The sequence below is a fragment of the Lepus europaeus genome, chromosome 4 (genome assembly GCF_033115175.1).
Source record: "Lepus europaeus isolate LE1 chromosome 4, mLepTim1.pri, whole genome shotgun sequence".
NCBI classification, from domain to species: Eukaryota; Metazoa; Chordata; class Mammalia; order Lagomorpha; family Leporidae; genus Lepus; species Lepus europaeus.
The window spans coordinates 101,005,102-101,019,165 of record NC_084830.1 but is presented as its reverse complement, the minus strand read 5'-3'; positions in this window follow the sequence as shown (position 1 = coordinate 101,019,165).

Sequence of the window (14,064 nt, the reverse complement as noted above, 5' to 3'; positions counted from 1 at the left end):
AACCTCTCTTCTTCTTCTTCTTCTTCTTCTTCTTCTTCTTCTTCTTCTTCTTCTTCTTCTTCTTCTTCTTTCTCTGTGTAACTCTGACTTTAAAAAAAAAAAAAGAAGAAGAAGATGGTAAAGGGTAATAGGGGACAAAAAAAGCAAAGGCATATAAAGCAAATAGCAAAGTGACAGAATTAAGTTCTTCCTTATCAGTAGTTACTTTAAATGTTAGTTGATTAAACTCCCCTAATAAAAAAAAAGATTGGATGAATAGACCAAAAAATTATCAACTACATATCTATAACGGACTCAATTTAGATCCAAAGTTGAAAGTAAAAGGAAGGAAAATTATATTCCATGCAAGTAGTAACCAAAAGAGAGGCTGGTGTGGTTATACTGACATCAGACAAAATAAACCTCAGTCAAAAATAGCTACAACAGAAAAAATAAGGATATTAGATGTTGATAAAAGAATAACCATCAGGAAGATATAACAATTTCAAGTGTGTGCACCTAACAAAAGAGCTCCATATGAAGAGAAAACATACATATTTTAAAAAGAGAAGTAACTTCACAACATTCAGAAACATCAATATTCTGCTCTCACTAATGGACATAACAACAAGACAGAAAATCAGTAAGGAAATGGAGGACTTGTACAACACTGTAAGCCAGCTATACCAGACATACACGGAACATGCCCCCAACAACAACAGAATATTCTTCTCATTTACAATGAATCTTTCTCCAGAACAGATGCGAAATAAGCCTCAAGAAATTTTAAAACATTGTGTCTTTTCCAACAACATCAGGAAGGAAATCCATAAAATCCACAAATTTGTGGAAATAAAGTAACACATTTAAAGTAAATGCTGGATCAAAAAAGAAATCATAAGGGAAATTATAAATTACTCAGAGATGAATGAAAATGAAATAAAACATACCAAAATTTCTGGGGGCACAGCAAAATCATTGGTGGGGCAATATTTATAGCTATAAACACATGAAGTAAAATATAAGCCCTCAAGACAATAACTTAACTTTATAATTTAAGTAAATAGAAACAGAACAAAGTAAAATCAAATCAATAGAAGGAAGGAAACAACAAAAATTAAAGCTGGGATAAATGAAAGAAGTAATAGAAAAATAATAGAGAATACCAGAAAAACCAGAGGTTGACTCTTAGGGGCCAGAGATGTGGTGTTAAGCATCAGCCTGCAATGCCAGCATCCCATATGGGCACTTGTTCGAGTGCCAGCTGCTCCATTTCCAATCCAGCTCCATACTATGGCCTGGGAAAGCAGTAGAAGATGGCCCAAGTGCTTGGACCCCTGCACCCATGTGGGAAATCCAAAAGAAGCTCCTGGGTCCTGGCTTCAGATTGGCTCAGCTCCAGTCATTGCAGTCATTTGGGGAATAAACCAGCAGATGGAAGACCTCTCTCTCTGTCTCTCCCTCTCTCTGTCTGTAACTATGTCTCTCAAGTAAATATTTTTTTAAAGCTGACTCTTGTTATTTGTTATTTGACTTTTGTCAAATAAGATGACAAAATGTTAGGTACACAGGCTACAGAAAAAGAGAGAAGATTCAAGTTACTAAAATCAGGACTGAAAGTAGGGGTATGAGTACTGATTCTACAGAAATAAAAAGGAATGTAAGAGGGTAATATAAACTATTGTACACCAATAAATTGGATAAACTAAATGAAATGAACAAATACTAAAAACACAAAAATAACCAAAGCCAAGCAATCAAGAAATAGAAAATCTCAAGGGATCTGTAGTAGGAAGATTGAATCAGTTATCAAAAATCTCCCAACAAAGAGAAGTCCTGGACCCAAAGGTTTTATTAGTAAATTCTACCAAATATTTGAAGAATGATGAACATGAATCCTCTTCAAGCTTTCCAAAGAAATCAAACAAGAGAACACGTCTACTATGGTTTTGATATGGTTTCTCCCCTAAGTATGGGTGTGCTGCTGGGAGCTGGGTCCCCAGTGTGATGATGTGAGAAGTGGTGGAACCTGTAGGAGGTGGGCCTCGTTGGAGGTTGTTGAGTCATGAAGGTCACTGCCCCGGGAAGGGACTGATGTTCTCATGGGGCCCTCAGGAGAACAAGTTGCTGCAGAGCAAGGCCAACCCATGGTGACTGACCCTTTCTGCAAATAGCCATTTCTCTGCCCATTTCATCAGGATTTGATGTAGCAAGAGGACTGTCACTGAAACCATGCAGATGCTTGGCAACATGCTCTTGAAACTATACAAACTGTGAGCTAAATAAACTTTTTCTTTATAAAGTACCCAGCCCTGGGTATTTTATGAAAGCCATAGAAATAGACAAAAACATGGCGACTGGCACTGTGGTGCAGCAGGTTAGCACCCTGGCCTGAAGCGCCGGCATCCCATATGGGTGCCGGTTCGAGACCCGGATGCTCCACTTCCCATCCAGCTCTCTGTTATGGCCTGGGAAAGCAGTAGAAGATGGCCCAGGTCCTTGGGCTCCTGCACCAGCATGAGAAACCTGGAAGAAGCTCCTGACTCCTGGCTTCGGATCAGCGCAGCTCCAGTCGTTGCAGCCAATTGGGGAGTGAACCACCAGATGGAAGACCTCTCTCTCTACCTCTCCTCTCTCTGTGTAACTCTCACTTTCAAATAAATAAATAAATCTTTAAAAAAAGACATAAACAACAACTCCTTATTATATTCTGTAAGTACAGCCTGACCTATACTAACATCACACAAAAACACTACAAGAAGAGAAAACTACAGATCAATGTCCCGTATACTCATTGATGTAAAAATCCTCAATGAAATATTAGCAAACTGGATTCAGAAAAATGTTTAAGGGATTATACACCATGATTAAGTGAGTCTAATTCCTGAATTGTACAGTGATTTTATTAATGCAATATATCACATTATAGAATGGAGAAAAACTCCATGATCATTATATTTTGTAATTTTTTACTAAAGATTTATTTATTCATTTGGAAGGCAGAGTTATAGAGAGAGAACATGCACAGTGAGAGAGAGAGAGAGAGAGAGAGAGAGAATCTCCCATCTGCTGGTTCACTCCCCAAATGGCTGCAACATCCAGAGCTGGGCCAGGCTGAAGCCCCAGAAGCCAGGAACTCCACCCAGATCTCCCACATGGGTTTCATGGGCCTGATCATTTAGGCCATCTTCCATTGTCTTCCCAGGCACATTAGCAAGGAGTTGCATCAGAAGTGGAATAGCCAGGACTCAAACCAGTATGGGATGCTAGCCTTGCAGGTGTAGTATTAACCCACTGCACCACACCACCAGCCCCAATGATCATTATCTTAATTAGCTTGTGCCACTGTAACAAAATACATGACAATGAGTAACTGATATTAAGAAGAAATATATTTCTCATACTTCTGGAGGTAAGGAAGTCCAAGATCAAACACTGTCAGCTTGGGTGTCTGGTGAAGTCTTCTTTATTCTTCCAGGTTAGTGCCTCAATGTTGGATCCTGCAGAGGGGACACACTCTGTCCTCACTTGGTGGAGGGACAAGGGAGGCAAATTCACCCTCTCAAGCCATTTTATAAGGCACTAGTCATTCACAGAGAGAAGCCTTCATGGCCTACTCACTACTTGAAAGTCCCACCTCTAATACATTTCAACATGAATTTTTGAGGGCACACAAATATCCAAACCATAATAATCATCTCAGTTGAGCCCAACAAAATTAAACACCCTTTCTCTTTTAAGATTTATTTATTTTAATTTATTTGAAAGGCAGTTTTAGAGAGAGAGAGGGAAAGAGAGACAAAAAGATCTTCCATCCAATGGTTCACTCCTCAAATGGCCCCTATAGCCGGGGCTGAGCCAGGCCAAAGCCAGGAGCCAGGAGCTTCTTCAAGTTCTCCCACATAGGTACAGGTACTCAAGCACTTGGGCCATATTCTGTTGCTTTCCCGGGTGCATTAGCAGGGAGCTGGATCAGAAGTTGAGTAGCAGGGTCTCAAACCAGCACCCATAAAGGATGTTAGCATTTCAGGTAGCAACTTTATCTGCTATGCCACAACATCAGCCCCTCAACACCCTTTCTGATAGAAACATTCAACAAACTAGGAATAGAAATAATAATGAAATGATTTGATATATACCCGAGTGTGTGTTTCATGATTCTCTATGATAATCTATTGGTTTGCTGTCTTCTTGTCGCTGTTTTCATTACTGTAGCTTTGTAGTAAGTAATCAAATCAGCACAATAAAAGCCATACATAAAAACCCTCCCACAATTACATCCAGTGAAAAGTGCTAGAAGAACACAAATAAAGCAACAATGCTGTTCTACTCAACACAATAGTACAAGTCCCAACCAGAGAAATTAGGCAAGAAAAAGAAATAAAGAACATCTACACTAGGGGAAAAAAAAGAAGAAGTAAAATTGGGGCCAGAGCTGTGGCATAGTGGGTAAAACCACCTCCTGAAGTGCCGGCATCCCATATGGGTGATGGTTTGAGTCCCGGCTGCTCCACTTCTGATCCAGCTCTCTGCTATGGCCTGGGAAAGCAGTGGAAGATGGCCCAAGTTCTTCAGCCCCTGCTGCCACGTGGGAGACCTGAAAGAAGCTCTTGGCTCCTGGCTCCTGGCTCCTGGCTCCTGGCTCCTGGGTCCTGGCTCGGGATCAGTGCAGCTCTGGCTATTGTGGCCATTTGGGGAGTGAATCAGTGGATGGAAGGCTTCTCTCTCTCTCTCTCTCTCTCTCTCTCTCTCTCTCTCTCTGCCTCTGCCTCTCTGTAATTCTCCCTTTCAAGTAAAATAAATAAATCTTAAAAAAAGTAAAATTATCTCTATTTACAGATCACATGGCCTTATATATAGAAAGCTCTAAAGGTTGCTCGCTCTCTCTCTCTCTCTCTCTCTCTCTCTCCCTTCTTTCTCTCTTTCTGTTGGAACCAACAAATGTGTTAAGAGAAGAAGCAGTTTACAAAATCAACAGACAGAAACCAGCTGTATTTCTATACCTAACAATGTATATTCTGAAAATAAAATTAAGAAAATACTCCCATTTACAAAAAAGTCAAAAATAATAAAATACTTAAGAATTAACTCAACCAGTGAGGTAATACATTTGCAAATGAAAATTATAAACAATTCCTGATAGAAATTAAAGAAGAAATAAATGGACATGAGTCATTTTGTCAAATAATATGTTAGGGAGTTGTTTCAATACATTTCCATTGTTATAACAAAATACCTAAGCCTGCTTACCTTATAAAAAAATAAGATATAAATGGAAATCACACTATGTTCATGGATTAGAAGACTTAATGTTGTTAAGATGCCAATACTGGCCAGCGCCGCGGCTCACTAGGCTAATCCTCCGCCTTGCAGCGCCGGCACACCGGGTTCTAGTCCCGGTCGGGGCACCGATCCTGTCCCGGTTGCCCCTCTTCCAGGCCAGCTCTCTGCTGTGGCCAGGGAGTGCAGTGGAGGATGGCCCAAGTGCTTGGGCCCTGCACCCCATGGGAGACCAGGAGAAGCACCTGGCTCCTGCCATCGGATCAGCACGGTGCGCCGGCTGCAGCGCGCCTACCGCGGCGGCCATTGGAGGGTGAACCAATGGCAAAAGGAAGACCTTTCTCTCTGTCTCTCTCTGTGTCCACTCTGCCTGTCAAAAAAATTTTTTTAAAAAAAAAGATGCCAATACTGCCCAAAATGATCTATTAAATATATTTAATATAATCCTGATCAAAATCCCACTGTTTGTTTAAAGATTTATTTATTTGAAAGAGTTACAGAGAGAATGGGGAGATAGATATAGAGAGAAAGAGAGAGAGAATCTCCCATCCGCTGGTTCACTCCCCATATGGGCATAACAGCCAACGCTGGGCCAGGCCGAAGCCAGGAGCCAGGAGCTTCTTTAAGGTCTTCCACATGGGTGGCAAGGGCCCAAGTTCTTGGGTCATCTTCTACTGCTTTTCTCAGACCACCTGCTGGGAGCTGGATTATAAATGGAGCAGCCGGGACATAAACCGATGCCCATATAAGATGCCCATATCACTGCGGAGGCTTTACCTGCTATGCCATAATGCCGGTCCCATCCTCTCACTGTACTGGCACTTTTTTTTTTTTTTTTCAGAAACAGAAACTCATCCTAAAATTGATATGAAAGCTAAAGGGATCCCGAATAGCTAAACAAGGCCAGAGGATTCATACTTTCTGATTTCGAAACTCAGTACAAAGCTATAATAGTCAAAGCAGTGCTGTACTAGCACAAAGACAGATGTGTAGACCAATGGAACAGGGTAAGAGTTGCAAGTGAGCCAAGTGATTCTTGACAAGCGTGCCAGGACCATTAAATAGGAAAAAGACAATCTTTTCAATAATAGTGCTAGGAAAGCTGCATATCCACATTTAAAAGAATGAAATCGAAGCCTTACCAAACACCATATACAAAAATTAATTCAAAATGAACCTAAATGTAGGCCATAAAACTCTTAGAAGAAATTGCAGGAGTAAAGCTTCATAACATTAGACTTGGCAGTCATTTACTGGATAATGACATCAATGACAAGGCAACAAAAGAAAAAATAGACAAATTAGAGTTCATAAAAATTTTTGAATTTTTGTGCATCAAAGATATTATTTGTGCAGGCATTTGTCCTAGCAGTTAAAACACCACTGGGATTGCCACACTCCATATTAAAGCGCCTGGGTTCAAGTCATGGCTCTGCTCCCAATTCTAACCTCCTGCTAATGTGCACTCTGGGAGGCAACAGGTGATGACTCAAGTAGTTGGATCTCTGGCACCCATGTGAGAGACCTGGACTGAGTTCTTGGCTCTCAGCTTCAACCTGGCCCAGGCCCAGCTGTTATGGGCATTTGAGGAGTGAAACAATGGATAAGCAATTCCTCCCTCTCCCTACTCCTTCTTCTTCTCCTCCTCCTCCTTCTTCTCCTTCTCCTCCTCCTCCCCCTTTCCTCCCCCTTTCCTCCCCCTTTCCTCCACCTCTCCCTCCTCCTCCTCCTTCTCCTTCTCCTCTCCCTTTGTCTCCTCTCCCTCTCTCCCACACCTATAAAATAAATACATAAATAAAAAATTTGTAAAGATTTATTTATTTATTTGAGAGGCAGAGTTACAGAAAGAGGGAGAGAGATAGAGAGAGGTCCTCCATTTGCTAGTCTACTCCCCAAATGGCCACAATGGCTGGAGCTAGACTGATCTGAAGCCAGGAGCCAGGAGCTTCCTCAGTGTCTCCCACAAGGGTACGGGGGCTCAAGCACTTGGGCCATCCTGCATTGCCTTCCCAGGCCATAAGCAGGGAACTGGATCAGAAGTGGAGTAGCAGAGACTCGAACTGGCCTGCATATGGAATGCTGGCACTGCAGGAAGAATTTTAATTTACTAGACCACAGCACCAGTCCCCATAGATAAAATTTAAGAAAATGCTATTACTAGAATTAAATGCAACTGATGGAATGAATGGGAGGAGAAAAGATTTATGAATCATGTATCTTACAGATTTATAACCAAAGTACACCAAGAAGTAAAATTCAACAATAAAAAGAATTTTAAAATGTGCAAAGACTTTACTTCAGATTTATACTATCTAAATTCCAATAAAATACAGAAATTTTGCCACTATGTCTCTGAATTCCTTACCTTGCTTTCTGTGATATATAATCTTTAAAGTTACAAATACATACTATGTACTATTAAAATTATTACTCTTTATAATTTTATATCTTTTGAAGAAGACTAGAAAAGAAAGAAGATATATAACGTATATATGAAAAGATTTTCTTATTTATCATTTCTTGTTCTCTTCATGCATTCCTGTGGCATGAGTTACCATCTGAAGTCTTTCCTTAACCCAATACAGCTTTGCTGTCAATCTCCTCCATTGGGCTGTCCTGAAATATAATACATTTCTATATGTCAGAGGCCCAGCAATACATTAACATACTCACTGCTTTGTACAATTGCTTTCTAAATCAGTGAAGGGAAGAGAAGACTAGAAATATACATTTATTCTGTCTTGATAATAACCTTTGCTGACGCTCTTTGTTTTTGCAAGTGGATTCAAATAATTGTCTGGGGTTACTTACTTCTAGCCCAGAAAACTTCTGATGTTATTTAATGTGAGGTGGATCTGCTGGCAACAAATTCCTTCAACTTTTTTTTTAATCTGGAAATGCCTTTATATGCTTTCTTTTAGGAAGATAGCTTTATCAATAGGAGATTCTTAGGTTAACAATGTTTTTCTCTGAGCACTTTTTTTCTTTCTTTTTTTTAACTTTTATTTAACAAATATAAATTTCCAAAGTACAACTTTTGGATTATAGTGGCTTTTTCCCCTATAACCTCCCTCCCACCCATAACCATCCCATCTCCAGCTCCCTTTCCCATCCCATTCACATCAAGATTCATTTTCAATTCTCTTTATATACAGAAGATCAATTTAGTATATATTAAGTAAAGCTTTCAACAGTGTGCACCCACACAGAAACACAAAGTGTAAAGTACTGTTTGAGTACTAGTTATACCATTAATTCACATAGTACAACACATTAAGGACAGAGATCCTACATGGGGAGTAAATGCACAGTGACTCCTGTTGTTGATTTAACAATTGACACTCTTATTTATGGCGTCAGTAATAACCCAAGGTTCTTGTCATGAGCTGCCAAGGCTAGGGAAGCCTCTTGGGTTTGCCAACTCTGATCTTATTTAGACAAGGCCATAGTCAAAGTGGAAGTTCTCTCCTCCCTTCAGAGAAAGGTACCTCCTTCTTTGATGGCCCCATTCTTTCCACTGGGATCTCACTCACAGAGATCTTTCATTTAGGTTTGTTTGGTTTTTAGTTTTGTTTTGTTTTGTTTTGTTTGCCAGGGTGTCTTGGCTTTCCATGCCTAAAACACTCTCACGGGCTCTTCAGCTATATCTGAATGCTTTAAGGGCTGATTCTGAGGCCAGAGTGCTATTTAGGACATCTGCTATTCTGAGTCTGCTGTGTATCCCGCTTCCCATGATGGATCGTTCTCTCCCTTTTTGATTCAATCAGTTAGTATTAGCAGACACTAGTCTTGTTTGTGTGATCCCTTTGACTCTTAATTCTATCATGATCAATTATGAACTGAAACTAATCACGTTGACTAGTGAGATGGCATTGGTACATTCCACCTTGATGGGATTGAATTGGAATCCTCTGGCACATTTCTAACTCTACCATTAGGGGTAAGTCCGATTGAGCCTCTGCCAAACTGTACATCTCCTCCCTCTCTTATTCCCACTCTTATATTTAATAGGGATTACTTTTCAGTTAAATTTGAACACCTAAGAATAATTGTGTTTTAATTGAAGAGTTTAACCAATGGTATTAAGTAGAACAAAAAAAAATACTAAAAGGAATAAAGTAGTAAGTTGTTCCTCGACAGGACAAGGGCTGATCAAGTCACTCTTTCTCATAGTGTCCATTTCACTTTAACAGGTTTCCTTTTTGGTGCTCTGTTAGTTGTCACCAATCAGGGAGAACATATGATATTTGTCCCTTTGGGACTGGCTTATTTCACTCAGCATGATGTTTTCCAGATTCCTCCATTTTGTTGCAAATGATCAGATTTCATTTTTTACTGCTGTATAGTATTTTATAGAGTATATATCCCATAATTTCTTTATCAAGTCTTCTCTGAGCACTTTTAACATGTTATCTAATTGCCTTCTGGCCTCCATTGTTTTTAATGAGAAGTTGAATTAAATCTTTCTTGGGTTACTTTCTACGTAGCTGTTTTTTCTTGCTGCCTTCAAGATTTTCTCATCACTGGGGTTCATCATTGTTACTGTGATGCATCAGCTTGTGGATCTCTATATATTTTATATAAATATATTTTATATAAATATATAAATAGATCTCTTTATACATTATACCTTCTTGGAGTACATTGAGGGGTGTGTGTGTGTGTGTGTGTGTGTACATATTTTTTTCTTCAAATTCACGGTTTTCAACTATTATTTCTTCAAATAGTTTTTCTGCTCTGGGCCTCTCTCTTACTATCTCCCTGTCTCACGGCCCCCTCTCCCTGTCCTAATGCCACCATCATTACATATAAGATGATGTGTTCAATGTCAGCCCACACTTCTCTAAAGATCTTCATAATTTTCTGCATTCTTTTTCCTTTTTTTCCTTTTTTCTCACTGTATTTCAGACTGCATGTCTATTATCTTGCTTTGATTTCAGATGCTGTCTTCAGCCAAGGAAAGTCTATTATTGAGCCTATATAGCGAGTTTTTCATCTCAGTTACTTTACTTTCCAGTTCTCAAATCCCTTCTTGGTCCTTTCTTTTTCATTCATTATGCCTTTTCCTTTATTGACATTGTATGTCTGATGAGACATTGTTGTCAGGCTTCTTTTATTTCTTTAAAAGTGGTTTCCTTTATTTTTTGAGCTATTTCCAATGTGTACGTTGAAGTTTTTGTCTATTAAAGCAAATACCTGGTCTCTCAGACAGTTCCTCTTGCTTGTTTTCTTTCCTGTGTATAGATAAAAATTTCCTGTGTTTCTGCACGTCTCATCATTTTGTAAAATAAATCTTGGACATGGTGCCATTATTTGCTTACTCACTGTTTAATGATTTGCTTACTATTTCAGTGAGGTTTATTCACACAAACACCATAGTGTTGCTCTTTGGGGGTAATGGTAGGATTGCAATGTGATCATACTGAATGCCACAGAACTGTGCACTTAAGAATGGTTAAGATGGGGCTAGTGCTGTGGAACAGTGGGTTAAGCTACCATCTGCATCCCTTATAGGCACTGGTTCAAGTCCAAGCTGCTCTACTTCCAATCCAGCTCTCTGCTAATGGCCTGGCAAAGCAGCAGAGAATGGCCCAAGAGCGTGAGTGCCCATACCCACATGGGAGGGCCAGATGAAGTTCCTGGCTCCTGGCTTTTTTAGCCACTTAGGAAGTGAACCAGCAAATGGAAGATCGATCTCTCTCTCTCTCTCTCTCTCTCTCTCTGTAACTCTTTCATATAAAATTTAATTTTTTTAAAAGAAAGAGTGGTGGGGCTGGCATTGAAGCACAGTAAGTTAATCCTCTGCCTGTGGCACCAGGATCCCATATAGGTGCTCATTTCAGTCCTGGCTGCTCCTCTTCCAATAATCCAGCTCTCTACTATGGCCTTGGAAAGTAGTAAGAAGATGGCTGAAGAACTTGGGCCCCTGCACCCACGTGGGAGACCTGAAAGAAGCTCCTGGCTCCAGATCGGCCCAGCTCTGGCCACTGCGGCCATCTGGGGAGTGAACAAGAGTTGGAAGACCTCTCTCTCTCTCTCTCCCCCTCTAACTGTCTGTAACTCTACCTCTCAAAAAAATAAAATATTTTTAAAAATACACAAATAAAGAAAGAATGGTTAAAATGATAAATTGTATGCTGTATTTTACCACAATATTTAAAATATGAAATTAAAACATTAAAAAGCTAAAAATTAATGAAGATGGTTTTAGGAAACTATGAAATAATATTAGGTGGTCTAATAAACTTTTAACTGGAGTACCTGCAGAAGAAAGGAGGAGAAACAGCCTTTTTTAGACACACATTCAAAAGCTGAAAGAATTGATCACTTGCACATTCACATTGTAAGAAGTGTTGGAGGAAGTTCTTTGGGTGTAAGGAAAATGCTACCTGATGAAAATATAATGTCAAAAAATGGTAAGGATACAAGATTGCTTCTTACTAGTTAAGTGCTTATAAAAGATAAGTAACTAAACAAAAACTCTGAAACTGCATTATGAAATACAACAATAGGTATGAGACCAACAATACCTGGCTTGAGAGCTTGGAGGGAAGAAACACCGGTGACTTTTGTGAGGTTTTGCATTATATGCGAGGTTGTATATATGAAGCTGGGCTGTTATAAGTTAAAGTTGTATATTGTAAACACCAAAGCTATAAAAGAGAGTGTAGCTAATAAGACAGTAAATTAGATAAAATGAAATCATAAAAATACTCTATCCAAGAAAAATGAGGCAGAGAAAGAGGGAAAAGTAAACAAATAACAGATGGGACAAATAAGAAACAATGATCAAGATGGCAAATTTAACTTAATTCACATCAACAATCAAAGAGCTGAAAGTGTCAAATGCAAAATAAAAACAAGACCTAATCACAACTGAAATATAAAAACACATATGGGTTAAAGGTAAAAGGTCCCCAAAAAGGTGCCAGGCCAACACTAATGCTAAGAAAGTTGGAGTGGTTATATTAATGTTAGACAAAGTGAAATCCACAACAACAACAAAAAATAATAATAACTTAAACATCATGAAAATTAAAAATTACTACTCAAAGGACATTCTGAGGAGAATGAAAAGAAAACAAATATCTAGAAAAATACGTGCAAATCATAGGTCTGATAAAAAAATTTGTATCTATGGTATATTAAAAAACCTAAAAACTCACTCATAGAGAAAAAACTTACCTGATTTTTTCAAAAAACAATGTATAATTATACACAAATAGCAAACAAGGAAATGAAATGCCAATATACATTTTCTTTAAAATTGCATAAGAATAATAGATATCAAGGAATAAATATAACAAATATGCCCATGTGATATACACAAAAGCAATAAAATATTATTGGCAGAAATCAAACATTTAAAAATAGAGATTCTGTTTATGAATCAAATAAAAAGCTGGTTTCTCTCAAACTGATTATAGCTTAATTACCACTGAAGTCTCTAAGTCACGGCATATCACCTGTGTGTAGAAATTGACAAAACAAGTCTGAAATTTGAATAGAAAAGCAACTTGTAAAGTGCTGCAAAGTCACCTCTGAAGAGTATATTGGGAGGATTTATGCTCTCAGACACACCATTTTATAAAGCCAAGGTAATTAAGACATCATAGCATCGGTACAGAAAAAAAAAAAAACAATAAAACCCAGAAAATAACTCATTCAGTGTAGGCCTGAAATTTATGAGCAAATTAGAATTAGAAAACAGTGCAGAAAGAATGACCTTTTCATCAGTGATCATGGGACAAAGAAACTTGGCCCCTGTCTACTTCACATCACAGAGAAAAATCAATTATCTAAATGTGAAAGAAAAACCAATTAAAAATTTTGAGTGATAGAAAAGATAACTCTCTTCACAACATCAAGAGGGAAGACTTAAAAGCACTAACAAAAAGGGAAAAAGTCATAAGGGGGGCTGCATTAAAATTAAGATCTTCCCCTTGCCTGGGGAAAAAAAATAAAAAGATACCAATAAGAGAGTGAAAAGTGGGACACGGAATGGAAACGGGATGTAGCCCATGGTGGTTAAGGGTATTTTCCAAAGATGGCCTCAGCAGTACCTCCCATTCCACATGCTCTTCTGGAGGACTTTGCCTCTCCCATCAAGCGCTGACGAGTATGTCTCCTAGGCAGGTTTTGACTTCTTTGAGATGGTAAGACTTCCACCTGGCTCCCTTGGGATGCTCATTCTGGGGAAGCCAGCAGCATCCTACAAAACAACCATCCCAAGCTTGCCATGCTGGGAAGGCCATGAATGGGTGCACAGGTTGCCAGTCCCAGTTGAACTCATGACAGCCAGCACCAACCACCGTCCATCCAATCCAGTCAAACCTTCACCAGCTGACAACAACAGCTTGAAGGACCCAAGCAGAAATTACCCTGCCAAGTCTTCTCACATTCCTGACCCATAAAAACAGGAGCAGAATAAAACAGTTGCCACTTTGCAGCTATGGAGAGACAGAGAGAGAGACAGAGAAAGAGAGAGAGAGAGAGAGAGAGAGAGAGAGAGAGAGAGAGAGGAACAGGGCACATAAACACCAGGAAATATGCAAAACTGTTCATGGCAGCTAAAGCTGGAAACTGATAACAGCAAGCAATAGCTTCCATCAGTAGTAGATGCATAATAAACTGTTTATCCTACAGTATGCAAGTGAGCAAAGCAGTATTGATGAATCTCACAAACGTGTTTAAGGATAAAATATATTTGCTACGTATCTATTTAAATAACTTTTTTAAACAAGCAAAGCATGTATTTGGGTGAAATAATGAAAAAAGCAGGTAAGTGATAAAGCCAGCATAGTG